Genomic DNA, 27358 nt, shown 5'->3' with positions numbered 1-27358 from the left:
AGCCAATACGTGGGACGCTGTAGAGAAAGAATATTTCCCTATGAGAGCCGCACTGCTCACGACGGTGCACGACTATCTCGGTTACGGATATGTCGCGGGGCAGGTGGTCCACGGATTTTCTGGATGCGTCAGGTGCATGGATGACACAACGTATCGCCAGCTAGAGAGAGATCCCGGGTCTTCTAAAACCGTGTTCATGGGACATCGAAGGTGGTGTTGCGATGATGACTCATGGAGGAAATGCAAGGATCTGTTCGATGGTGAAACCGAAACCCGCAGACGCCTGCGTACGAGGAGCGGCAAGGAAATAGACGAGCTGTTGAAAAATTGGAAAGATTGCCCACTGCTGGGAAAGAAGCAAAAGGCGCCAGAGTCGGGAAAGAAGCAAAAGGCGCAAGAGCCGCTGCTGAAGGTATGGAAAACGAGGTCTGTTTTCTGGGACTTGCCGTACTGGAAGATCCACCGTGTGCCTCACAGCCTTGATGTCATGCATATCACGAAGAACGTGTGCGAGAGTCTGCTTGGTACCCTGCTCAACATGCCAGAGAGGACCAAAGATGGGCCGAAAGCAAGGGCAGACTTGAAATCAATGGGCATCAGGGAGGAGCTTCACGCTAATGATGATGATGATGAGGCGAAGCAGGACACGAAAAGTCATCGCAAAGGCAAAAAGGCCAAGAAGACCGGAAATGACTTCCCTCCCGCGTGCTTCACTCTAAGTCAGGAGGAGATCGATCAGTTTTTCACCTGCCTCGTAGGAGTAAAACTTCCTTACGGTTACGCGGGGAAGATAAGCAGATACCTAGACTCAGCGAAGCAGAAGTTCAGCGGGATGAAGTCTCACGACTGTCACGTGCTGATGACGCAGATACTTCCAGTTGCAATCCGTGGGCTCATGGACGCGCACGTCCGTGAAACACTATTTGGCCTATGCAACTTTTTCGACGTCATCTCTCGGAAGTCGGTTGGCATGAGGCAACTCAGAAGGCTACAGGAAGAGATCGTGGTGATACTATGCGAGCTTGAGATGTACTTCCCGCCCGCATTCTTCGACGTTATGGTGCATCTGCTGGTCCATATCATGGAGGATATCATCCAACTCGGGCTGACGTTCCTGCACAGCATGATGCCGTTCGAAAGGATGAATGGTGTCATCAAAGGATACGTTCGCGCAACATGTCACATCCAGAGGGAAGCATAGCTAGGGGCTTTCTGACCAAAGAGTGCATCTCCTACTGCACGAATTATCTAGGCATCGAGAACCCCGTTGGTCTGCCCGTCAACAGGCACCTCGGCAGGCTCGCTGGATGGGGTCACCGTGAGGGTCGCCGCGAAATGTATGTTGACTTCGAGGGTCGACTCGCCGACTTTGAAAGAGCAAACCTAGTCGCGCTACAACACATACACGTGGTCGATCCTTGGGTGGTAGAGCACAAAACCTTTATTGAGAAGACGTACAATGACCGAGGCCAACAGAGGACGGACGGAGATATAATCAAAGAGCACAACTCATGTTTCACACGTTGGTTCAAGCAGAAGCTTTTATCGTACCCTTTACATGAGGATTCTTCCGCGGAAGAACAACTCATATTCGCCTTGTCACAGGGCGCCGAGCACAACCTGATGACGTATGAGGCATACAATATCAACGGCTACACATTCTACACCGAGGGAAAGGACATGAAGAGCGATGGTTATCAGAACTCCGGGGTAACGATGGAATCCTACACCGGTAACGACAAGGACAGATACTACGGAAGGATCGAGGAGATCTGGGAGCTGAGCTACGCTGGAGAGAAGGTCCCGATGTTCCGTGTCAGATGGGTGAAGAGCATCCTAAAAGAAGACCGGTATTTCACCACCATGGTTATACCCGAAGCCAAATCCAAGACCGCGGGCGCAAACGTCACCGCGAAAAATGAGCCATGGGTACTGGCTTCCCAAGTGGACCAATGCTTCTTCATTACCGACCCGTCAAAGCCCATTCGTGTTGTCGTGTGGAGAGGCAAAAGGAAGATCATCGGAATGGATGTAGTCGCCAATGAGCAAGACTTCGACAAGTACGGCGACCTGAAGATGGAACATGACGACGATGATGAAGTACCAGCATACACCACAAGAAGAAGCAGGACCACCCTACCTAAAGGACGTCCGTTCAAGAGAAGAACTCCATTTACGAAAAATAAGCGCAAGAAGATTGCGAACAGATAGCTAGCTAAGATCGATTGTATTTAAATTGTAGCCTTCATTTCTTGATTGTATTTCGACATATTGAAATGATATTTCTTCTGTTCTAGTGTCCTCATGAATATTTAGTTATGTTTATTATGGTATTGAATTTCTAACTCACAAAAAGTATTGAATTTGTTAATATTTTTTGAACTCATGAATATTTCTAAATTTCATGGGCACTTTTTGAATTCATGAATATTTTTTCCAATTTGATGATATTTTTTCACATTCAATATGAAAAAATATTGAATATTCCTGAGGACACTCGATCTCGATCCCCCTCCATCTCGATCGCTATCCCCCCTCGCCACATCCCCCTCGCCGCCGAGGACCCCCCACCCTCCCCCGCTCCACTGCCACCGCCGACCCCCCGCACCCTTCCCCGCTCCACCGCCGCCGACCACCCACCGCACCCTCCCCTGCTCCACCGCCGCCGGCGGCCCCCCGCACCCTTCCCCGCTCCGCCGCCGCCGAGCACCCACCACACCCTCCCGCGCTCCACCGCCGCCGCCGACCCCCCGCACCCTCCCCGCTCCACCGCTGCCACCGACCCCCCGCACCCTCCCCTGTCTCCTCGCTCGGTTCCCCCTCACTCCCCCTCCCCCGAGCGCCATTGCTATACAAAAACAAGATTACTAATGGCGCACCTCTCTGGGGTGCGCCATTGCTATTCAAAAAAAAGATTACTAATGGCGCACCTATCTGGGATGCGCCATTGCTATACAAAAAAAAAGATTTCTAATGGCGCACCACGTGTGGATGCGCCATTGCTATAAAAAAATTCTAATGGCGCACCGCTCGGGGGTGCGCCATTGCTAACCCTTCCCCCCCCCCACTAAAAACATTTCTATCTTCCCCATCTCTCTCACCCGCCCACAGCTGCCCCGACCCGCCCACTGCCCAACCCGTACTACGCCGCCGCCGCCCCCGCCGCCTCCCCCGCTCCGACCCTCGCCCCGGCGGCGACGAGCCCTTCTGCCCCCACCATCTCCGTCCCGTTCGAGGTGAGGCACTCGCCCAGCCGCCCCGCCAGGCCGCCCGGTCCTCCCCTCGACCCCCTCCGCCCGGTCCGCCCGGCCGCACCGAAGCAGGCCGGAGAAGTCCAGCACGACGAACCGGACCGTCGCCGACCCCACCCCGATAGTGTCTACGTCGTCTCCATCGGCTTGGAGCGGAGGGGGAGAAGCTACCAAGGAAGTAGCCCTTGCTGCTGCCTTTCTTCCACCTCGGATTCCGCCACCTCTCCTTCAAGTCCGGCCGGCCTGCTGCTCCTAATCCACCGCTGGGCCTTCGTGTGCCTCCGCGGTGAGCTCCCCTCCCTTCCCCTCTTCTGTTTCCCCTCGGCCCAACAGCAAAAGCTCATTTTTCTCTAGAACATGAATCTAGGTTGACCTAGTATCTCATAGGACGTTGATGCAAGTAGGAAATTCTTTTCATAAAAATATTGTCCAGTAGGTAGTTTAGTTGTTAGGATCTAATCCATGACAAAGACATGCAACTTCTCTGCAGCTGCCTTTAGGTATTTGTGCAGAAGCCCTTTTTGTCTGGTCAAAGTCTATGGATGGAAGCGTCGACCGGAGAAAGTTGCTACAATAAAAAATGGCCAGCCGTTAGACGTAATCTTGACTCAAAATTTCAACACAGAGTGCATTATCTTGACCGGAAGTAGTGTGATAGATAAAGGTCCATAACTTAGCATCGAAGTTTCTTTCTGTCATAGTTATGGGAGCTTATATTTAACCAAAAAAACATCATGCCATTAATCTTTCAGAGATATTCCAGTTCTGATACTTTGCGGGTCGTTGATGCGGCAAGGACGCTGAATAGACATAATCTTGACTGGATAGGCTGTTTGGACTTGGGATAGTGACCTTATTTGAGCACGATTTAGATGTCGTAATCATGTTCTACCGTTGCCGCTCTTGAGTGATATTGTTTGTGACTTCGGTTAAACGGCGTTATAGTGGAGTTATGCTTTCTGAAATCTAGAATATATGTACAACCTAATATTAGTTCTACTTCGTGATATGGTAAGGGATAACACTGGATAACACCTAGAAATGTAACCTTGAGCAGTCAACTTATCTGATATAGGTATGAAATCTTAAATTATATTGATCCTTATGAGGGATAGTACTGAATAACACTCTGAAAGATAATCTTCGAGCAGTTCACTATCTGGCATAGGTATCTTACATACTATTCTTTCACATGATGGATAGCACTGAAGAATATCTTGAAATGTAACATTCGAGTAGTTCACTTACCATGACTATCAATTAATAAGCATGATACTATACCCTTCTTTTAAAACAGAATTCCCCTGTGGTTGAGATCCTATAAAACGGTGCCCCTCATGAAGCATCCACCTTACTAAGCCATTACTTGTGTGCATCTCTAGTTTCCTTGCAGGTTGTAAGTTTTTATTAGGATAGTTGTAGATTTCTTCTGTTTTCTAGTAGTACAACCTGTACTGGTTGGGACAAAAACACTGCTTTTGGTTGCAGGCTGGCAGACATTTCTTGCACAAAACGGATACGGTAGATGAATTTAATACGACGTGCCTTTATCTCCACCCAATAGATGCTAAACAAGAATCAAAACTTTAGTTACACACTATATCTACTCTAGCAACTGGATCATGCCATCTGCTCTAATCAGGTAGGCATTTAACAGACATTAGTGAGTAGTATGATTAATGAAAGGATCAGGGACTTTGTTGCACAGGCAAATAAAGCCTGGTGATTGGGCCACATCACCTGACCCAGTGCGTGGATGCTTTAAATTCCGATGAAAGCATCTATCATTGATAATCCTTCATGCCCTTGTGTTTCTTTAGAGAAGATTCTTTCTTCACTTTACTGATGAGTACACAAAGCAAGTGTGAGTGAACTGAATGAATTCAGTGTGCACTGTAGTATAAGTACCATCTAGTCAAGTCAAGCTTTGGTCATGGTCCAGCAGATGAGATTTTCTCTTCTGAGGAAAAGCAGATGAGAATTGAGAAGCATATGCCACACAATGATTCAGCAATATCTTTAAGGCAAATCTGGCTGGCAATTTGGCCCTCTGTGTCCATCACCATGGCCACTACTATTTCAAACTGAAGAAAGAAAGGAAGAGATGATTTTGCAGGTACCCCGAGAGGCCCTTGAGTTTGCCGGAATGTCGATTACCTTCCGTTCCGGCAAATTCGGGTACTCCATATGTCCTATTTTCAGCAAAGGTCATGCTGAAATTTTCCGTCAATTTTAGCATGACTTTGCTAAAAATAGGACATATGGGGTACTTGCGACTAATGCATGGGCCGGGGTATCTTAGTACTTAATTAAGTAGGATCATCTTTGTTTATTTGCCTGCGTAATCTCACGATTGGAGCTGGGGGCGGCCACGTGTGAGCCATCCACAAGCCGTTGACCTCGCTCCTGTCCTACCTGCCCACCTCCCCTACCTAGCCCTGACCGCCATTAATGTAACCAATCAAGCTCCTCATCCACTGTGATCAGAAAGAAACTATGAAAATGACACAACAGAAGACAATACCCCCCGATCTAGTCTAAACACACTGGCTGGCTAGTAGTTAGTGTAGGTGTATATATACACATGAATCCACCTACATCCTGGAAATCCATTTAATCAGAGGAAGACGATGAATAAGAAGAGGAGGAGGAGGAGGTGAGGTTGGTTAGCCAAGAGTCAAACCCTAAATGATAAAACCTTGGCTTTTAGGGTGCCTCGGTGTCGATAAAAACCTAAATGATCAATTTTCAGCCCTTGGATTAGTTTAGTATTTTTTCACACACTATGAGGAAGAACCTCACCGCTATGAGGACGCCGCGGAAGACACCGATCCTGACTACACAACCCCTAGTGGCGTCGAGGATGACACCACTGATGGTGCCGCCGAGGATGCCACCACTGATGATGACAGCGCACGCACAGATAGCAGCCAACCGAAGAGGCAACGGAAGGACCGGCGCCCGAACGTGCTCGGCATCCTCAAGGAGGAATTTACTGAAGTGAACTGCGACGGGGATCCAACGGCGCCTAAAGAATTAGTCAAGGGGTACTCGGTTCAGCTTGGGTGCATTCTCCGGAGCACCGTCTCGATCAACACCGAGAACCTAAGGCATAAGGACCGAGGGAATTTGCGCAACCTCCTCTTCACGAAGCTGCACGAACGATACAAGTTCCCCGCTGAGTTTGCAAACACACGACTCTCAGGGAATAAAGTGAATAGTGCCGCCCTCACGAAGATGAGCACGTCCCTGTCTACTTGGAGAAGCACGGTGAAGAGAATGATTAACAAAGGTGATAGTTATGAGAAGATCAAGGCGAAAAATCCTTCGATTAGCGAAGATGACTACAAGGAGTTCAAGATCAAGTGCGAGAGCGGCGCATCCGAGGAATCAAGTCAGTGGGGGAAAGAGATGCGTGACTTGAACTTAGGGGTCCACAAACTCGGTCCTGGCGGTTACAGAGTGGCGGAACCTATATGGGACAAGGAGGACAAGGAGCGTGCCGAGCAAGGCCTACCGCCCCGCTTCGAGAAATACCGTGAGAAGCAGACCAGGAACTATGTTAGGGCCCGGTACAAGGAGGACCCGGTAACAAAGGAGCTTACCACGGATCCGAAGACCAAGGCGCTTGAGCGTGTTCTGGTAAGGAATACACCCCCGCGTAATTAGCTCCATATGGTTGCATTCTAATTAATGAAGCCAAATTTCTAAATGGTTCACATTCCTTCCGCGGGAGACTGAAAGCTGTAGCGCGGGGTCATCTCAGAGCTCCCCAGCTTGGGACAGCACTCTAAATAGGGCGTTGAACATAATGAAAAACTAGGATAAGCTCAGTAAGCCGTCGTCAGCTGGTCGTGTGGCCGGCAAAGGCTTGTCCACAAAATGGTCATCATACTATAACGCTGGTGGGCGAAAGGAGAAAAAGACCAGCTCGGAAAGCCAGTCGCGCGAGGTTCAAGAACTCAAGGCACAAGTGGCGCGGATTCTGGAGATTGTCCAAGAGCAAGTGCAACAACAACTGGGAACGACGCTCACCGCCATTGTGCCTAGCTTGATTAAGGGGCTGCAGGCGTGGATTGCGGGCGGCCAACAGGGGCAGCCCCCGGTTCCCAGCTTCATGGCCAGCAACTTGCACAACGCGCAGGCGGCGCCATTGGTGTCTCCGGCGGTGGCGGTATTGGTGTCTCCGGCGCCGGCACGGGCATTGGAGCTTAATGCACCCGGGTGTACGCTGGCCGGCACCTCGGCTGCAAGTGGCCCCTCCGTCAGTTGCACGCCCGCCGTTGGCAGTGCCTCGACATTAGCCGAGCTCGACGCCATCACGGTAACTAAGCCTCTCGTCCGATGACTTCATCTCCTTGCCTTTGACTGGGAATCCCTGACGCCTACATGTTTTCGTAGGGCACCGCCGACGTTCCATGCACTCTCCTGCACTTCGTGGGCGGCGAGTTGATCGATGTCGCCAAGGGCAGAATGGTTCAACCGGGCAACCCCGTGTTCCACGGTAATCCGATGCCACCCACCATGTATAGGGTTGAACTGGTTCGGGTGCTGCCAGGCTGCGACGAGTTGTTACCTCCGATTCGACCCGCTGGGGCCGACGAAGATGATGTGATGACCCTCAGCGCCTGCGTAAGCTGGCCCCTGCTTTGGCCGAAGAGCCAGATTCGTTTGGGGGCGGGGAACACCACCCCACAGACAACACCGCCAGTCGTGCCGGCGCCAAGGCATGGCAAGACCGCCGCAACGCTACCGGACATGCCGGACATCCCTATGGCACAGGATCCGGACATGCATATGGCACAGGATCCGGACGATGACGACAACGACGACGGTACATTTACCAACGTCGATAAGTACTTTGCCGAACATGGGTACGGTGACGAATTCTTCGGGCCTCCTTCTCAAGAACCCAACCCTGAGAAAGACGACCGTGATCGAGCTGGTACCGCGGAGAAACCTAATTGCAACAGGCGTCGTCTGCCGTTCAGTTCTCAGGAGACGCCTCCAGCTGCCGCCTTCACCGAGCCTCAGATAGCCGAGGTGCGGAATATTATCAGCCCCAACACACTCAAGAAGGCGGTCTCTGAGAAGAACTCGATCCCATTACAGGAGATGAGGAAGAAGGGACGGAAACGAAAGAATAACAAGGGCGGTGCGAGCCAGCCGGCACCGAGTACGATCCGTGCTCAGGACAGGCCACCTTCACCTCAGGATATCTCGAGGAGGGTGCATGTGGCGGGTAGGCCGATGCTACCGACTAATCTGCTCAATGCTGCAAGCGGTGCTATGCGGAGTCTGCATGACAGTGTTCTTTCTTTGGAGAAGCGGCGTCTCTCCGAGAATGATGTGGCATACCCGGTTTTCATGGCCAAGGTGCCAGAGGGCAAGGGCTTTGTGGATAGCGCCATCGGGGGTACGATCGTCCTGCGGTTTGATGACATCTTCGCTATGTTTGACCTTCATCTGCTGCACTACACCTTCGTTCGGCTATTTTCTCTGAGTATGGAGATGCGGATCATTAGATACAAGACCCCGGACATCGTGATAGTCGACCCCTTCTACATGGGTGTCAAGATCTTGGGCAGCGCTGGGGACCGGCAAGTCGCGAGTTCATACCTCGAAGGCGTCATTCTGGCAAACCCAGATAAGGATAACTTCCTCGTGCCTTACTTTCCCGAGTAAGTCATCCCCTCACCGCCCCGTAACATATGATTTCTTAGATTTTGATCGTTCTTTTTTTCTAACATTCCGTGTTTTGTGCAGTGACACACATTGCACACTCATCCTCTTAAGCCCGAAATATTCCATGGCCACGTATTTCGACCCGGACCGTCAGTCGAAGAAAGACTACACAAATATCAAGAAAGTTCTTGATGATGTTCTCCCCGGCTACGCCAGATCTGGAGGCACCTTCAGCAGGCCAGTTCGTAGGTACGGCAAGCACATCTTCAGCCACAATACGACGTTCTCCTGCGTGAAGCAGCCGCCTGGCGGTCAGAAGGATGCCTACTATGCCCTCCATCACATGCGGGCGATCGTACGGGACCATAATCACCTTCTGCTACCAAATAATCTCAAAGATTGGGCCGCACGCTTGTCAGCAATCCAGGACGCGGACATCAGACAAGAATTCTTTTGCATCCAGTCAGAGTTTGCGGAAATCATCCATCAAGATGTCCTTCGTACCTCGGGGCAGTTCTATCTCAGACATCAACCGTCCAACGGTGAGATAGAAACAACGCTACAAATGCAGGCTGACAACACCCGCGATTTCATGACCATCACGAAAGACGGCGGCTTCATCCATGCTCCGGTCCCTGAGTCGAGTCGAAAGTAGTGATGCTATGTAGTTCTGAAATGTCGATTGGCTCATGTTGTAATATTAAACTTTAATGAACTTGTATGTCTCTTTGGTTTGGACAGTCGTTCAACTTATATGTAATCGATGCTATTTATTAGTAGGACCATGAATCGTGCTATTAATGTGTTGCTTTTCTCTTCCGATCCTTTTGTTGCATACTTATATATTGCTTATGTATTGTCTGTGAATTGCTACTAACTTTTTGTTTGGCTAGTGCATAGAGATGCCATCGTATGTGGTGTACAATGGTAAGGTTCCCGGAGTCTACGACGACTGGGAGGAGTGTCGGAGACAGGTTCACCGTTTCAGCGGTAACAGTTACAAAGGGTACACCACTAGGGCGGAGGCGGAAGCTAGATACACGCGCTATTTAGCGGGAGAGAGGAGGGAGCGGAGGAGGAACCGGATGAAGACCAGTTTCATCGCTATGATGCTAATCGTGATGACCGCAGCTCTCTTCTATGTGATGGTAGTTTAGATGATCGATATCGACTTGTAATGTGAAGACAAACTCGCTACTCACGGTTTTGAGACTTGTAATGTTCTAACTTTGTTCGGTCTTTTGAATTCGGAGACTAATATAATGAATTGTATTCGGAGACTAATCTTCTATTGTATTCAATAACTCTGTTGTTTATACGTTGTGCTGTCTATATTATGTGCGTTAATATGTTTTGTTACCTGTGCAAATATCAGAAAAGAAAAGAAAATAATCCCTAATATTCATACTAGTGGCGCACCACCCAGAACTTTAGTGGCGCACTGCAAAATGCACACTAGTGGCGCATCAGCAACACGCGCGCCATTAGTAAACCAGAGCACATGGTTAAATATGGCCCCCTGGGAGGCATTCTAATAGCGCACCAAATGGTATACTAATGGCGCACTACCTGGTGCGCCATTAGTATCTGGTATACTAATGGGGCACCTATGGTGTGCCATTAGTAATAAAATCTAATGGCGTGGTGCTAGTGGCGCACCTGTAGTGCGCCATTAGTAGGCAAAACAGGTGCGCCACTAGCAGGCCTTTTCCTAGTAGTGAGATAGGCCATCCTCCACCATCCCAAGTTTGTTAGCTAGTGGATTGCTTCGCAATATTCCTCTCGTGCGCCCATTCTCATATACATTTTGATAATGTTCAATACCTGACATGCATGAAACATAAAAACAAGTGAGATTATCTTTGTAATGCAGAAGTGATTCTAATCCAATACTGCCTCCCTGTAAACCCCTTTGTGTTATCTCTGCAATTCTTCTGAGAGATGCCATGCATGCTGTAATTTGGTTTGTGCATTAATATAATGTGGCGTACTACTCAAAATTTGAGAGCTCCAGAAGTGATGATACTTCGCAGATGACAGCTTCAACATATAGTAAAGAAGAACAAGTCGACCTGGCCAGACAGATTCAAAATATACTAAGGGAGAACAACTCAACCTGACCAGTCGACTGCAAATGTCTCTGCTACTCTTCCCAACAAGGAACATACTTATTAAAGAAGAGAAGAGGATCATCTTAAAGAAGAGTAGAAGAGCAAGCAGATTGAAGATATTACAAGTCTTTCTATACAATGTCGGTTGCCCACCCATGATGAACCAGAGCGCACAGAGAAATAGTATTCCTTCTGGTCTCTCCATATGTGGCTCACATGCATTTTGAAACTAAAGTAGGAACATGTAGCTGACCAATTAAACATCTCTCAGTTTTACAAATATCAGATTTGAATTTGTACAACTAATCTTGTTTAGCTTGATGGGTGGAGAAGTGCTATTACGACACGAACCACGTAGGCTGATCGTGGTCATCATAAAAGGGGGAAACCGTAAGCATGATGAGTATAGTGTTGACCATGGCAGTGGGATGGCAGATCTGAAGCTGCAAACTTCGCCAAGGGTAGTTAGCAACCGATGTTTGCTTTGAAATAGCAACTAAGATTTGGTATGGACAAGAAAGTACAGTCAACAAGTGACAAAGAAATGCAATTCTGCTGTCTCTCTATATGTCGCGGCATGCATTTGGAAACTCAAGTGGGACCTTTAGCTAAACAATTAAATGTGTCTGTTAACTAATATCAGTATTATATCACAATCATATTTGAAAAACTAAACTTTGGAATTTTGAGTGTTGTGTTGTTTAGCTTGAAGGGTGGAATAATGCTAGTACGATAGAAAGCACCTACGCAGATCATAGTAGAGTAGATAAAAGGGGAAAACCCTAAGCATCAAGAGTAAAATCAGGAAAGTGGAACTAGCTGGACTAGTGGGTAGCGCACATGCTTTTCGAAATGAATATAGGAACACTAGGTGACCAATTAAATGTTCTCTGTTTTAGTAATATGAGCATCATATCAGATTCGTATTTCAACACCTAAGCTTTGGAATTATGAGTGGCTGATACGTCTCCAACGTATCTATAATTTTTGATTGTTCCATGCTATTTTATTATCTGTTTTGGATGTTTATGGGCTTTATTAAACACTTTTATATTATTTTTAGGTCTAACCTATTAACCCAGAGCCCAGTGCCAGTTCCTATTTTTTCCCTTGTTTCAGTGTTTCGAAGAAAAGGAATATCAAACAGAGTCAAAACGGAATGAAACCAACTGGAGAAGTTATTTTTGGAAGGAAAGCAACCCGGGAGACTTGGAGTGCACGTCAGGAAAACAACGAGGGAGGCACGAGGCAGGGGGCGCGCCCTCCACCCTCGTGGGCCCCTCGTGGCTCCCCTGACGTACTTCTTTCACCTATATATACCCATATACCCTAAACCGATCGGGGAACAGAAGAGATCGGGAGTTCCGCCACCGCAAGCCTCTGTAGCCACCAAAAACCAATCGGGACCCTGTTCCGGCACCCTGCCGGAGGGGGGAACCCTCACCGGTGGACATCTTCATCATCCCGGCGCTCTTCATGACGAGGAGGGAGTAGTTCACCCTCGGGGCTGAGGGTATGTACCAGTAGCTATGTGTTTGATCTCTCTCTCTCTTGTGTTCTTGATTTGGCACGATCTTGATGTATCTCGAGCTTTGCTATTATAGTTGGATCTTATGTTGCTTCTCCCCCTCTACTCTCTTGTAATTGATTGAGTTTTCCCTTTGAAGTAATCTTATCGGATTGAGTCTTTAATGATTTGAGAACACTTTATGTATGTCTTGTCGTGCGTATCTGTGGTGACAATGGGATATCACGAGATTCACTTGATGTATGTTTTGGTGATCAAGTTGCGGGTTCCACCCATGAACCTATGCATAGGGGTTGGCACACGTTTTCGTCTTGATTCTCTAGTAGAAACTTTGGGGTACTCTTTGAAGTACTTTGTGTTGGTTGAATAGATGAATCTGAGATTGTGTGATGCATATCGTATAATCATACCAACGGATACTTGAGGTGACATTGGAGTATCTAGGTGACATTAGGGTTTTGGTTGATTTTTTTCTTAATTTGTTATTCTAGTATGAACTCTAGGGCTGTTTGTGACACTTATAGGAATAGCCCAATGGATTGATCGGAAAGAATAACGTTGAGGTGGTTTCGTACCCTACCATAATCTCTTCGTTTGTTCTTCGCTATTAGTGACTTTGGAGTGACTCTTTGTTGCATGTTGAGGGATAGTTATATGATCCAATTATGTTATTATTGTTGAGAGAACTTGCACTAGTGAAAGTATGAACCCTAGGCCTTGTTTCCTAGCATTGCAATACCGTTTACGCTCACTTTTATCGCTTGCTACCTTGCTGTTTTTATATTTTCAGATTACAAAAACCTATATCTACCATCCATATTGCACTTGTATCACCATCTCTTCGCCGAACTAGTGCACCTATACAATTTACCATTGTATTGGGTGTGTTCGTGACACAAGAGACTCTTTGTTATTTGGTTGCAGGGTTGCTTGAGAGAGACCGTCTTCATCCTACGCCTCCCACGGATTGATAAACCTTAGGTCATCCACTTGAGGGAAATTTGCTACTGTCCTACAAACCTCTGCACTTGGAGGCCCAACAACGTCTACAAGAAGAAGGTTGCGTAGTATACATGAAACTCTTTTCTAGCGCCGTTGCCGGGGAGGTGAGTGCTTGAAGGTATATCTTTAGATCTTGCAATCGAATCATTTTGTTTCTTCTTTTATCACTAGTTTAGTCTATAAAAGAAAACTACAAAAAAATGTAATTAAGGGTGCCTCATATGCTTCATCTTTTTAATGTCTTTCGTGAAAATGATGGGAAGGAAAATTGTGCTCAAGTACTAGAAGAAGAATTACATAGAATGCTTGGCATACAATATGTGAATGATGAGCATGATTGCAACGCTGTTAGTATGAATTCTTTGAATACCGATGATGCTAATGATATGCAAAGCCACAAGCTTGGGGATGCTATGTTTGATGAATATGATATTTTTTGTCCCTCAAGCTTTGATGAGCAAATTTACTATGATGAGCGCATGCCTCCTATCTATGATGATTATTGTGATGACACGTATGCTTTAAATAATAATGATAACCATGAAACTTGTCATCTTGATCTTAATTTTCAATCACATGATAATTATTTTGTTGAGTTTGTTCCCACTACTATTGATGAGAAGAAATTTGCTTATGTGGAGAGTAGTAAAATTTCGATGCAAGTAGATCATGAAAATAATGATTTAGGTGCTGGTTATATTGTTGAATTCATTCTAGATGCTACTGAAAGTTATTATGAGGGAGGAATGTATGCTTGTAGGAATTGCAATAATATCAAGTTTCCTCTCTATGTGCTTAAATTTTTAAAGTTATGCTTGTTTTGCCTTCCTATGCTAGTTGATTATTGTTCCCATAAGTTGTTTGCTCACAAAATCCCTATGCATAGCTAGTCATATTCTTCATGATGCTCTCTTTATGTTTCAATTCTTATCTTTTATGTGAGCATCATTGAAATCATCATGCCTAGCTAGGGGCGTTAAACGATAGCGCTTGTTGGGAGGCAACCCAATTTTATTTTAGTTTCATGCTTTTTGGTTATGTTTAGGAATAAATAATTCATCTAACCTCTGGTTATATGTGGTTTTATGTTTTAATTAGTGTTTGTGCCAAGTAGAACCTTTGGGAAGACTCGGGTGAAGTCTTTATGATCATTCTGTAAAAAACAGAAACTTTAGCGCTCACGAGATTAGCTAGAACTTTTTACTGGAGAGTGCTATTTAGTTGATTCTTTTTGCAGATGATTACTAGACAAATTCCTCAGGTCCACCAATTTATTTTAGAATTTTTAGAGTTCCAGAAGTTTGCGTTAGTTACAGATTACTACAGACTATTCTGTTTTTTTGACAGATTCTGTTTTTCGTGTGTTGTTTGCTTATTTTGATGAATCTATGGCTAGTAAAATAGTTTATAAACCATAGAGAAGTTGGAATACAGTAGGTTTAACACCAATATAAATAAAGAATGATTTCATTACAGTACCTTGAAGTGGTGTTTTGTTTTCTTTCGCTAACGGAGCTTACGAGTTTTCTGTTAAGTTTTGTGTTGTGAAGTTTTCAAGTTTTAGGTAAAGATTCGATGGACTGCGGAATAAGGAGTGGCAAGAGCCTAAGCTTGGGGATGCCCAAGGCACCCCAAGGTAATTTTCAAGGACAACCAAGAGCCTAAGCTTGGGGATGCCCCAGAAGGCATCCCCTCTTTCGTCTTCGTTCATCGGTAACTTTACTTGGAGCTATATTTTTATTCACCACATGATAGGTGTTTTGCTTGGGGCGTCATTTTAGTTTCTTTTGTTTTGCTTGCTGCTTGAATAAATTACCAAGATTTGAAATTCTTAAATGTTAGAGAGTCTTCACATAGTTACATAATTATTCAACTACTCATTGATCTTCACTTATATCTTTCGGAGTAGTTTGTCGTTTACTCTCGTGCTTCACTTATATTATTTTGAGAGTCCTAAACAGCATGGTAATTTGCTTTGGTTATGAATTTAGTCCTAATATGATGGACATCCAAGAGGGATATAGTAAAAACTTTCATATAAAGTGCATTGAATACTATGAGAAGTTTGATTCCTTATGAATGTTTTGAGATATGAAGATGGTGATATTAGAGTCATGCTAGTTGAGTAGTTGTGAATTTTAGAAATACTTGTGTTAAAGCTTGTGATTCCCATAGCATGCACGTATGGTGAACCGTTATGTGATGAAGTCGGAGCATGATTTATTTATTGAGTGCCTTCCTTATGAGTGGCGGTCGGGGACGAGCGATGGTCTTTTCCTACCAATCTATCCCCCTAGGAGCATGCGCGTAATACTTTGCTTCGATAACTAATAGATTTTTGCAATAAGTATGTGAGTTCTTTATGACTAATGTTGAGTCCATAGATTATACGCACTCCCTTCCTTCCACCATTGCTAGCCTCTCTAATACTACACACCTTTCGCCGGTATCATACACCCACCATATACCTTCCTCAAAACAGCCACCATACCTACCTATCATGGCATTTCCATAGCCATTCCGAGATATATTGCCATGCAACTTACCACCGTTCCGTTTATTATGACACGCTTCATCATTGTTGTAACGCCCACGATGCGGCTATATCTCCCACGTGTCGAGGCACGACTTAGAGGCATAACAGCATTGTGGTTTGTCGCAAGAAGGGTCATCTTCACACAATCCCATGTAATGAACAAGAATGGGATAAAGAGTTGGCTTACAATCGCCACTTCACACAATACATAAATAAATTCATACATCAATCAGAGTACACACATAGGTCCGACTATGGAACCAAAAGAAAAGAAGACAACCCCAAATGCTAGATCGCCGATCATCCCAACTGGGCTCCACTACTGATCATCAGGAAGCGAAACATAGTAACGACCAAGGTCCTCGTCGAACTCCCACTTGAGCTCAGTTGCATCACCTGCACTGGTATCATCGGCACCTGCAACTGTTTTAGAAGTATCTGTGGGCCACGAGGACTCAGCAATCTCACACCCGCGAGATCAAGACTATTTAAGCTTAATGGTAGGAAAGGGTAAGGTGGTGAGGTTGCAGCAGCGACTAAGCACATATGGTGGCTAACATACGCAAATAAGAGCAAGAAGAGGAGCAACGGAACGGTCGTCAACGGCAAAACAGAGGCCGGCGGCCATGGCGATGCTGGCCCTTGGTTGGCCAGGTGAGCGGAAGGAGCTGGGCGCCCCTAGCCTTGCAGCCCTTGCGCACATGTCGGCGTGGGAAGTCAACGGGCAGGGGCAGCTTCCTCTGTCTGCTCCCGACAGAAGGAGGCAGCGCGGCGTGGAGCAGCGCTTGGGCTGCGGTACGAAGGCGACGACAGCGACGCGCAAGGCGGGCAGGGATGGCCGGCGGTCGACGAAGATGGCCGGGACCAGACGGATCTGACTGGAGATGGTGGCCGGCGGGCTGGAGCTCCTTGCAGCTTCCATGGCATACTCCTGCGAAGAACAGAGAGGGCGGGAGATACTAGAGTGAGAAAGAGAAGAGGAACCAAGGGAGGAAGGGGATAGGAAGAGAAGGGAGGCGAGGCCGGCCTGGGGGAGCTGGTCGCCGGCGCCGACGTCCGGTTGAGGTAGAGGCGGTGGGATCGAGGCGCGGGCGCAGAAGCTCATGTGCATGCTCGCACACGAGCACGAGGCTCTTTCCTCGGTTGGTTCCTGGAGGCAGCGCAAGGACGAGGTAGGGGATTGCGCAAGGTACTTGGCGGCGGGGCTGGCCTGAAGCTGCTGCTGGTGGCCGGCCTGAGGAAGACGAGGTGAGGAGGAGGCGCTCAGCTGGAGGGTTCGAGCGACGGGAGGAGCGGGCGGTGGTGCGGTGGTGGATCGGGCAGGCATGCCGATCGAGGAAGGTGGGTGGCGGCGCTGGGTTTGCTCGGGAAGGAATGAGGGGATCCCAAGGCAGAGGGGACTGGAGGAGTGGCGGCGGCGTGATGGGATCAATGGGACAAGGGGCTTGAATTTATGGATTGGTCTAGGGTTGGACTAATATATATAGCAGATGAATTTAGGTTAGGGGATATTTGGTCACTCCGATTTAAATCGGACGGTCAAGAAAATAAGCTAGGAGAGTCCAACAAAGAAAACGGTGATGTTTTATAGACGTTTGGGGATGATCTGAATCCAACGGTCACGACCGAGCGGGTCGGGTTCGGGACAGGTTTCGGACGCGCGCGAGAAGGGGTTTTATGCATTGTGCAGGGAGATAAGGCGAACAAAGAAGAGGGAAACGAGAACCCGGTTGGTCTCGAAAGGGGCAACGGAGGCAACAGGGAGAAGCGGGAACTACGAACGGACCACGAGTTTAAGAAAACATGCGGATGCAATGCGGATGATGCAATGATGAATGCAACAAATAAAAATAAAACACACGGCGACAGCAAGGCAGCTGGAAGACTTCTGGAGCGTCGGTCTCGGGGCGTTACAATACTCCACCACTATGAGAGGATCTCGTCCCGTGATCTAGGATGGCACCGGAGAGAAACGGAAGAGGAAGAGGTAAAACAAAAGTTGCTTCTTTGACAAACGAGTGAAACCACGAACCTTGAGAGGTTAAAAAATTTAAAGAAGAATACAATGGAGATGAACGCGAGTGCAAGCACTCTGTTAGAAAAGAGAAACAAGGAACATTACGAGAACCTTGTAGGTTGAAAAGCAAACAAAAATGGTTACGATGGACAAGAAGTACATGCAAGCACTCCGGTTGAAACGAGATGTATAAGGAACGATAAAGATAAATTACGACAACACTCCCGTTAAAACAATATAGAGAAGGAATAAGAGTGATATAATTTGGACAGCACTCCGACTGTAAATGGAAGGAATTTAGCATGATCTTGACAAGATGAGATGATACTCGATGAAATTAACAACACGTTGCCTCCGGAACTAATGAAAGAATGGCACAAGGGGTAAGAAAGATTTCAGACAGCACTCCGGTTGAGGAAGGAGACAAAACTTGATAAGATGAGAGAACTCGAACGAAAACACGACACTCCGGCTAAACGGATAAGAAAGGAAAAATAACATGATCTTGACAAAACAAGATGATTGGTCGAAGAGAGCAATATCACAAAGCCTCCGGAAACAATAAATAATAGAAGATAGATCCTTGGAATAAAGGAATGGAGAAGAAAATGACAACTTCTGCCACAAATGAGCTTGGAAAGCACCCTTCCAAGAAGGTTATAACAGAGTTGTTGGAAAATCAACAACGAAAAGAACAAGCTTGTTGAGGCCTTATGGAACACATCTCAAAATTATGAGGTGCCAACCCGCCACTAACGGAAAACAGTTGCTTGCTTGAGATCAACGAAGAGATGAAAACTTCTCTCGCCGAGAGGATAGGAGAAAACTTGGATCATTGATAAGCACCATAATAGCAACATTCCTTAGGGAAGGCTTTAGGTGAAATATGACACAAGATAACTCCAACAAAGAGATTAAAGGATTGAAAAGATCTCGTGAACGAATTGAAATTGATGGTTTTAAAATATGTCATTCCGGACAACTAGTGAATCATGAACCATGAAGGGGGATTGTCAAGAATGATATAACACCATCTCGAAAGATAAGATAGAGAGAATTGCACTTCGGGATGCAAGATGAAGAATGCTTGAACTCCTCAAAACAAAACATGTGTAGAACACCATGTTTATCTTTGAGTATAGCTTGGCCGATCATAACTTCGGGAGAATTCTTGAAGAACAATTGAAGAATGAAAGGAATCCTTGATGAGCCACCATGTTGATCCTCCATGAGGAACTCCGATAATAAAAGAATGATAGAAAGGAAGAGAAGTTGAAAGAACAAGGTGATCCTTGCAATGATTTAGATGGATCTTTGAAATGATATAATTGAAATAACTTGGAGCTCCGGAAAGAAAAGATGAACAACTTGGAACCGAGAATTTGATATCATGAACGAACTCCGGAAGAAGGAATTAATCACTTGGAGGAAACAAGAATAAGAATTACATTACGCGTATCCTTCACCAATTTAGATTGATGACAAGCAACGGATTTGGCATACTACTTATTCTCGTAGAAAGGATTAAGATAGATATAGCGCAAACTTGAATAAGGTCTTGATGGAACCACCGGTGGGATTTGGAAACAACGAATGAATTAATATGATAACCAAGAAAGAGAACTCTTGAACAAACCACCGTAAGAATTGGAAATGAAAGTAGCAAAGGCGCAATTCATCGGGAAGAATTAGAAAACGAATAAAGATACTTGACAGAATTTAGATACATGAGAATGAATAGATCATGAGCTGACTAGAGGATACTTGAACGATGCACTGGAAGAATTCGAGAACGAGAGCTGAAAGCTGGAATGAATAATTATGACATGATGGCCTTTGGATGATCAAGAATCGAAAACAACTCATGAAATGCTCCAGATGGGTATGAAAAGAATTCTCACAATCAAAAACAATTATGAGAGGATGGCATAAGCTAGAACTATGAATCTTCAAGAGAACGGACCAAGATTTAGGAGAAATTCTCCCTCGGTCTTCAAATGTTGAGAATGCCGATGAGAAACACCACCATGAATTGTTGAGGCACTCCAGAATGAAAATTGGAAAGGTTGAACCAACAATGGAAAGAATTTGAAAGATCTTGGAGAAAGACATATGACTGATGAAAAATTCATTCTTACGTCAAACTTTGAAATGAATTTGAGAATAACTCCAGAAAAAAAATTAGAAGAGTCAGGTAAGATCCTGGGAAAATACCTGTGGGTTAGGGCCCACTCAAAAGAAACACCGTTGAAATGATTACTTGAAAAGGAGATAACACCGGTTGAACGATTTAAAAGAAAGATTGCGCCGGTTGAATTAAATGGCTTGAATGAGATAACAACCTCGAAATAGCTTGAACGGATCTTGAATGAAAACACGAATCTCCTGAGATATCTTCAACACTCTGGAACACATGGAAAGCGAGAGGTGAGTGATTAAGAGATACACCGGCATGAGAAAAACATTTGAAGAACATCTTCATGAGAACCACCGGGTAAGAACATTGATTGAAAAGAATGAAGGGACTTCACGTGAATAAAATGGATACTTGGTTAAGACATCTGAGTCCTTGAAGAAAGAGGGTGGGAGGGCGGGAAAACAAAGGCAACTTGGGGCAGATGAAACAAACAACGTTGAGAAAACTTATTATTGATCTTCCGAATGGGGAGAATGATGGGATCATCTCGAAGAGAAACACACCGGTTGGAAATAGAATTAAGATGGCAAACTCGATGATCAAGAAGGATTAGTATCCACATAGGAAAATGAGAACACCGCTTAGAATAAGGTATGGAATCAACATTTGACTTCGAAGCAACTCGAATACCACAAAACAAAACAAAACAAAGGATTTGGCTTGCAGAATAAGCCGGAACAAACATATGATAGAGATTTCGTCCGAAGTTTTCGTGGTGGGGCCCACACGGGCTCGATCGTACAGCACCATCATGTACAAGGCAGTGCACATGACATACGAAGCGTCCCCGAGTCGGCATAGCCAAGGACTCTTTAAGACACTACGAGACCACTGTAAAACCAACCGTGGAAAGGCGGACCACTAGACGTCGAACCCCAATCTCATATCATGCATCTGTCGGAAAGATATCCTAGGAGCTACTTGAATTCCCACTTATAAACTCCCGAAACTTTCTGGTTATGCAATCAGGTGTTGGGGATACAGCGGACACAAAATATATCACCCAAACTAACACTACCTAGATCCAGCTGTATCCATCCTTCAACACATAACCAAGAAAACTTCGGACATCATTTACCTCAACCTTCGAAAAACATCCGTTATACGAGTTATGGCAATACTCCCGAACTCCCGCCCCAGTACTGGGTGGCGTCGAGGTGATCTCATCAACAACTACATAAAAGAGATTTTCGATGTCGGCGAAACTCAGGTATTCCAGAACTGTAACGATAAAATTGTGACGACAACACCTCGGAGCTCAACTCCCCGGGACACTGCCACAACCCCTAAATGTCAGGAGGCACCAAGAAGAATGTTCTCATCACAAAACCATCGGAACGATTCTAAGATACCCGCGTGATCCTAAAAAAAAATTTAGTGAAATTTGAGGAGAGAAAAGTCAAAACTTCTACGTCAGGAGGCCTCACGAGAGCGACGAAGGGACTGAGGAGTAAAAAGAATCCTACTCTTCGATATATATAATCCTAAGACTCAAAAAAAAATTTGTTCTAGACTCAACAACGACAGCGATTCGATCAAGCAGGGGGCTCCTAAGTCAGGGATGGCTCTGATTACCAACTTGTAACGCCCACGATGCGGCTATATCTCCCACGTGTCGAGGCACGACTTAGAGGCATAACCACATTGTGGTTTGTCGCAAGAAGGGTCATCTTCACACAATCCCATGTAATGAACAAGAATGGGATAAAGAGTTGGCTTACAATCGCCACTTCATACAATACATAAATAAATTCATACATCAATCAGAGTACACACATAGGTCCGACTACAGAACCAAAAGAAAAGAAGACAACCCCAAATGCTAGATCCCCAAATGTCCCAACTGGGCTCCACTACTGATCATCAGGAAACGAAACATAGTAACGACCAAAGTCCTCGTCGAACTCCCACTTGAGCTCAGTTGCGTCACTTGCACTGGTATCATCGGCACCTGCAACTGTTTTGGAAGTATCTGTGAGCCAGGAGGACTCAGCAATCTCACACCCGCGAGATCAAGACTATTTAAGCTTAAGGGTAGGAAAGGGTAAGGTGGTGAGGTTGCAGCAGCGACTAAGCACATATGGTGGCTAACATACGCAAATCAGAGCGAGAAGAGGAGCAACGGAACGGTCGTCAACTAGTAATGATCAAGAAGTGATCCTGAACTCCTACTTACGTCAGACATAACCCAAAAACCGTGTTCACCTCCCGGACTCCACCGAAAAGATACAATCACGGCTACACACGCGGTTGATGTATTTTAATTAAGTCGAGTGTCAAGTTCTCTACAACCAGATATTAACAAATTCCCATCTGCCACATAACCGCGGGCACGGCTCTCGAAAGTTTATACCCTGCAGGGGTGTCCCAACTTAGCCCATTATAAGCTCTCACGGTCAACGAAGGATATTCCTTCTCCCTCTAAGACCCGATTAGTCTCGGAATCCCAATTACAAGACATTTCGACAATGGTAAAACAAGACCAGCAAAGCCGCCCGATGTGCCGACAAATCCCGATAGGAGCTGCACATATCTCGTTCTCAGGGCAATACCGGATGAGACATCCTACGAGTAAAACCAGGCCTCGAGTTTCCACAAGGGGGCCCCGCAGTCTACTCAGTTCGGACCAACACTCGAAGGAGCACTGGCCTGGGGGGGTTAAAATAAGATGACCCTTGAGTCTGCAGAACCTAAGGGAAAAGGGGATAGGTGGTAGCAAATGGTAAAACCAAGGTTGGGCCTTGCTGGAGGAGTTTTATTCAAAGCGAACTGTCAAGGGGGTCCCATAAATCACCCAACCGCGTAAGGAACGCAAAATCAAGGAACATAACACCGGTATGACGGAAACTAGGGCGGCAAGAGTGGAACAAAACACCAGGCATAAGGCCGAGCCTTCCACCCTTTACCAAGTATATAGATGCATTAATTAAAGTAAGATATATTGTGATATCCCAACATAAACATAATCCAACATGGAGCAATCTTCATCTTCACCGGCAACTAACAACGCTATAAGAGGGGCTGACCAAAAGCGGTAACATAGCCAAACAACGGTTTGCTAGGAAAGGTGGGTTAGAGGCTTGACATGGCAATATGGGAGGCATGATATAACAAGTGGTAGGTAGCGCAAGCATAGCGATAGAACGAACAACTAGTCAAGCAAAGATAGAAGTGATTTCGAGGGTATGGTCATCTTGCTTGAGATCCCGCAAGGAAGAAGAACGAGTCCATGAAGAAGACAGACGGACGTAGTCGAACGAATCCTCACAACTCCGGAACAAATTCGAAGGTAACGAGAGAAGCAACCCGGAAAGAAACAAACAACATAGTAAACAATCATCACATAAACATGGCATGATGCACAAACAAGTATGATACATGTCCGGTTTAATGAGGCATGGCATGACAAAATGCAACAAACAATACTACAAATTAAGTGGAGCTCAATATGCAACGAGTTGCATATTGACAAAACACCACATCAATTATTTAGTTCTCTCTCGTTTATGTACCCAACAATATTAAATGTTATTAAACATGGAAAGAGGTGAAGCATGGTAAGACTATCTATCTAGGCAAGTTTAAATGAGGCCGGAACAACAAACAACAATTCCGGAAAATCCTCATGTCCATATTTTAGATTTGGTACTGTTCTGCCTAAAACCATATTTTATTGTTGTTAAATAGTAAAACAAGGTGCACCATATTAATCTATGCATTTTTCTACCCCATTTACATATAAAGTTTAATAAAATCCGAGCTACGGTTATTTAGTTATGAAATAAATCATTTTAGCATGTTATTTAGGCAAAATTAAACAAACATCAAGTTAAACATTTTTAAACATGGATGAGAGCAGCATATTATGAAACTAGATGAAATTCTAGACATTTTTCATATATAAATTATTTTAATCCGATGCACGGTTGTGAAGTTATTATATGCATGATGTATGAGGGGTTTTCTGCAAAACTGCACTCTCAGGATAATATGAAATTCGCAGCACGCCAAAAAAATAGCAACGGGCCGAATGCAATGCACTGTGCAAGCCCAGCAGCAGATCTGGCCCGAAGCAGATGTGGGAGTGCAAAATAACAGGAAAACTAAGCAAAAAAATGAGGGCGGCTGGGACTCGAACCCCAGACCCCTCGAATGGATAGAGGCCACGCTAGCCACTGGGCTAGCTGATATGCTTGCGGTGGAACATAGTGGCAATTCTAAATAACCTCTACATGCCAGAACGGATCTAGGAAAAGATCGAAGCTTCGGTTATGGAGGAACTTGCTCACAGCGGGAAAACAGAGGCCGGCGGCCATGGCGATGCTGGCCCTTGGTTGGCTGGGTGAGCAGAAGGAGCTGGGCGCCCCTAGCCTTGCGTCCCTTGCGCACATGCCGGTGTGGGAAGTCAACGGGCAGGGGCAGCTTCCTCTATCTGCTCCCGACAGAAGGAGGCAGCGCGGCGCGGAGCAGCGCTTGGGCTACGGTATGAAGGCGACGACAGCGACGCGCAAGGCGGGCAGGGATGGCCGGCGGTCGATGAAGATGGCCGGGACCAGACGGATCTGACTGGAGATGGTGGCCGGCAGGCTGGAGCTCCTTGCAGCTTCCATGGCATACTCCTGCGAAGAATAGAGAGGGCGGGAGATACTAGAGTGAGAAAGAGAAGAGGAACCAAGGGAGGAAGGGGACAGGAAGAGAAGGGAGGCGAGGCCGGCCTGGGGGAGCTGGTCGCCGGCACGACGTCCGGTTGAGGGAGAGGCGGCGGGATCGACGCGCGGGCGCAGAAGCTCATGTGCGTGCTCGCACACGAGCGTGAGGCTCTTTCCTCGGTTGGTTCCTGGAGGCAGCGCAAGGACGAGGTAGGGGATTGCGCGAGGGACTTGGCGGCGGGGCTGGCCTGAAGCTGCTGCTGGTGGCCGGCCTGAGGAAGACGAGGTGAGGAGGAGGCGCTCAGCTGGAGGGTTCGAGCGACGGGAGGAGCGGGCGGTAGTGCGGTGGTGGATCGGGCAGGCGTGCCGATCGAGGAAGGTGGGTGGAGGCGCTGGGTTTGCTCGGGAAGGAACGAGGGGATCCCAATGCAGAGGGGACTGGAGGAGTGGCGGCGGCGCGATGGGATCGATGGGACAAGGGGCTTGAATTTAGGGATTGGTCTAGGGTTGGACTAATATATATAGCAGATGAATTTAAGTTAGGGGATATTTGGTCCCTCCATTTAAATCGGACGGTCAAGAAAAATAAGCTAGGAGAGTCCAACAAAGAAAACGGTGATGTTTTATAGACGTTTGGGTATGATCTGAATCCAGCGGTCACGACCGAGCGTGTCGGGTTCGGGACAGGTTTTGGACGCGCGAGAAGGGGTTTTATGCATTGTGCAGAGAGATAAGGCAAACAAAGAAGAGGGAAACGAGAACCCGGTTGGTCTCGAAAGGGGCAACGGAGGCAACAGGGAGAAGCGGGAACTACGAACGGACCACGAGTTTAAGAAAACATGCGGATGCAATGCGGATGATGCAATGATGAATGCAACAAATAAAAATAAAACACACGGCGACAGCAAGGCAGCTGGAAGACTTCTGGAGCGTCGGTGTCGGGGCGTTACAGTTGTCATATTGCTTTGCATGATCATGTAGTTGACATCGTATTTGTGGCAAACCACCTTTCATAATTCTTTCATACATGTCACTCATGAGTCATTGCACATCCCGGTACACCGCCGGAGGCATTCATATAGAGTCATATTTTGTTCTAAGAATCGAGTTGTAATTCATGAGTTGTAAGTAAATAAAAGTGTTGTGATCATCATTATTAGAGCATTGTCCCAGTGAGGAAAGGATGATGGAGACTATGATTTCCCCACAAGTCGGGATGAGACTCCGGATGAAAAAAAAAGAGAAAAAATAGGCTTAAAAAAAGAGAAAAGGCCCGAATAAAAAATGGGAGAAAAAGAGAGAAGGGACAATGCTACTATCCTTTTACCACACTTGTGCTTCAAAGTAGCACCATGATCTTCATTGTAGAGAGTCTCCTATGTTGTCACTTTCATATACTAGTGGGAATATTTCATTATAGAACTTGGCTTGCATATTCCAATGATGGGCTTCCTCAAAATGCCCTAGGTCTTCGTGAGCAAGCGAGTTGGATGCACACCCACTTAGTTTCTTTTGTTGAGCTTTCATACACTTATAGCTCTAGTGCATCCGTTGCATGGCAATCTCCATAGCCCGTTGATACGCCTAGTTGATGTCGGACTATCTTCTCCTTTTTGTCTTCTCCACAACCACCATTCCATTCCACCTATAGTGCTATGTCCATGGCTCACGCTCATGTATTGCGTGAAGATTGAAAAGGTTTGAGAACATCAAAAGTATGAAACAATTGCTTGGCTTGTCATCGGGGTTGTGCATGATTTAAATATTTTGTCTCGTGAAGATAGAGCATAGCCAGACTATATGATTTTGTAGGGATAGCTTTCTTTGGCCATGTTATTTTGAGAAGACATGATTGCTTTATTAGTATGCTTGAAGTATTATTGTTTTCATGTCAATATTAAACTTTTGTCTTGAATCTTATGGATCTGAATATTCTTGCCACAATAAAGAACATAAATATGTTAGGTAGCATTCCACATCAAAAATTCTGTTTTTATCATTTACCTACTCGAGGACGAGCAGGAATTAAGCTTGGGGATGCTGATACGTCTCCAACGTATCTATAATTTTTGATTGTTCCATGCTATTATATTATCTGTTTTGGATGTTTATGGGCTTTATTAAACACTTTTATATTATTTTTAGGACTAACCTATTAACCCAGAGCCCAGTGCCAGTTCCTGTTTTTTCCCTTGTTTCAGTGTTTCGAAGAAAAGGAATATCAAACGGAGTCGAAACGGAATGAAACCAACTGGAGAAGTTATTTTTGGAAGGAAAGCAACCCGGGAGACTTGGAGTGCACTCCAGGAAAGCAACGAGGGAGGCACGAGGCAGGGGGGCGCGCCCACCCCCCCGGGCGCGCCCTCCACCCTCGTGGGCCCC

The sequence above is a fragment of the Aegilops tauschii genome, chromosome 7 (genome assembly GCF_002575655.3).
Source record: "Aegilops tauschii subsp. strangulata cultivar AL8/78 chromosome 7, Aet v6.0, whole genome shotgun sequence".
In the NCBI taxonomy this organism is placed as follows: Eukaryota; Viridiplantae; Streptophyta; class Magnoliopsida; order Poales; family Poaceae; genus Aegilops; species Aegilops tauschii.
The sequence above is the reverse complement of the archived record's forward strand: the minus strand, read 5'-3'. Positions refer to the sequence as shown.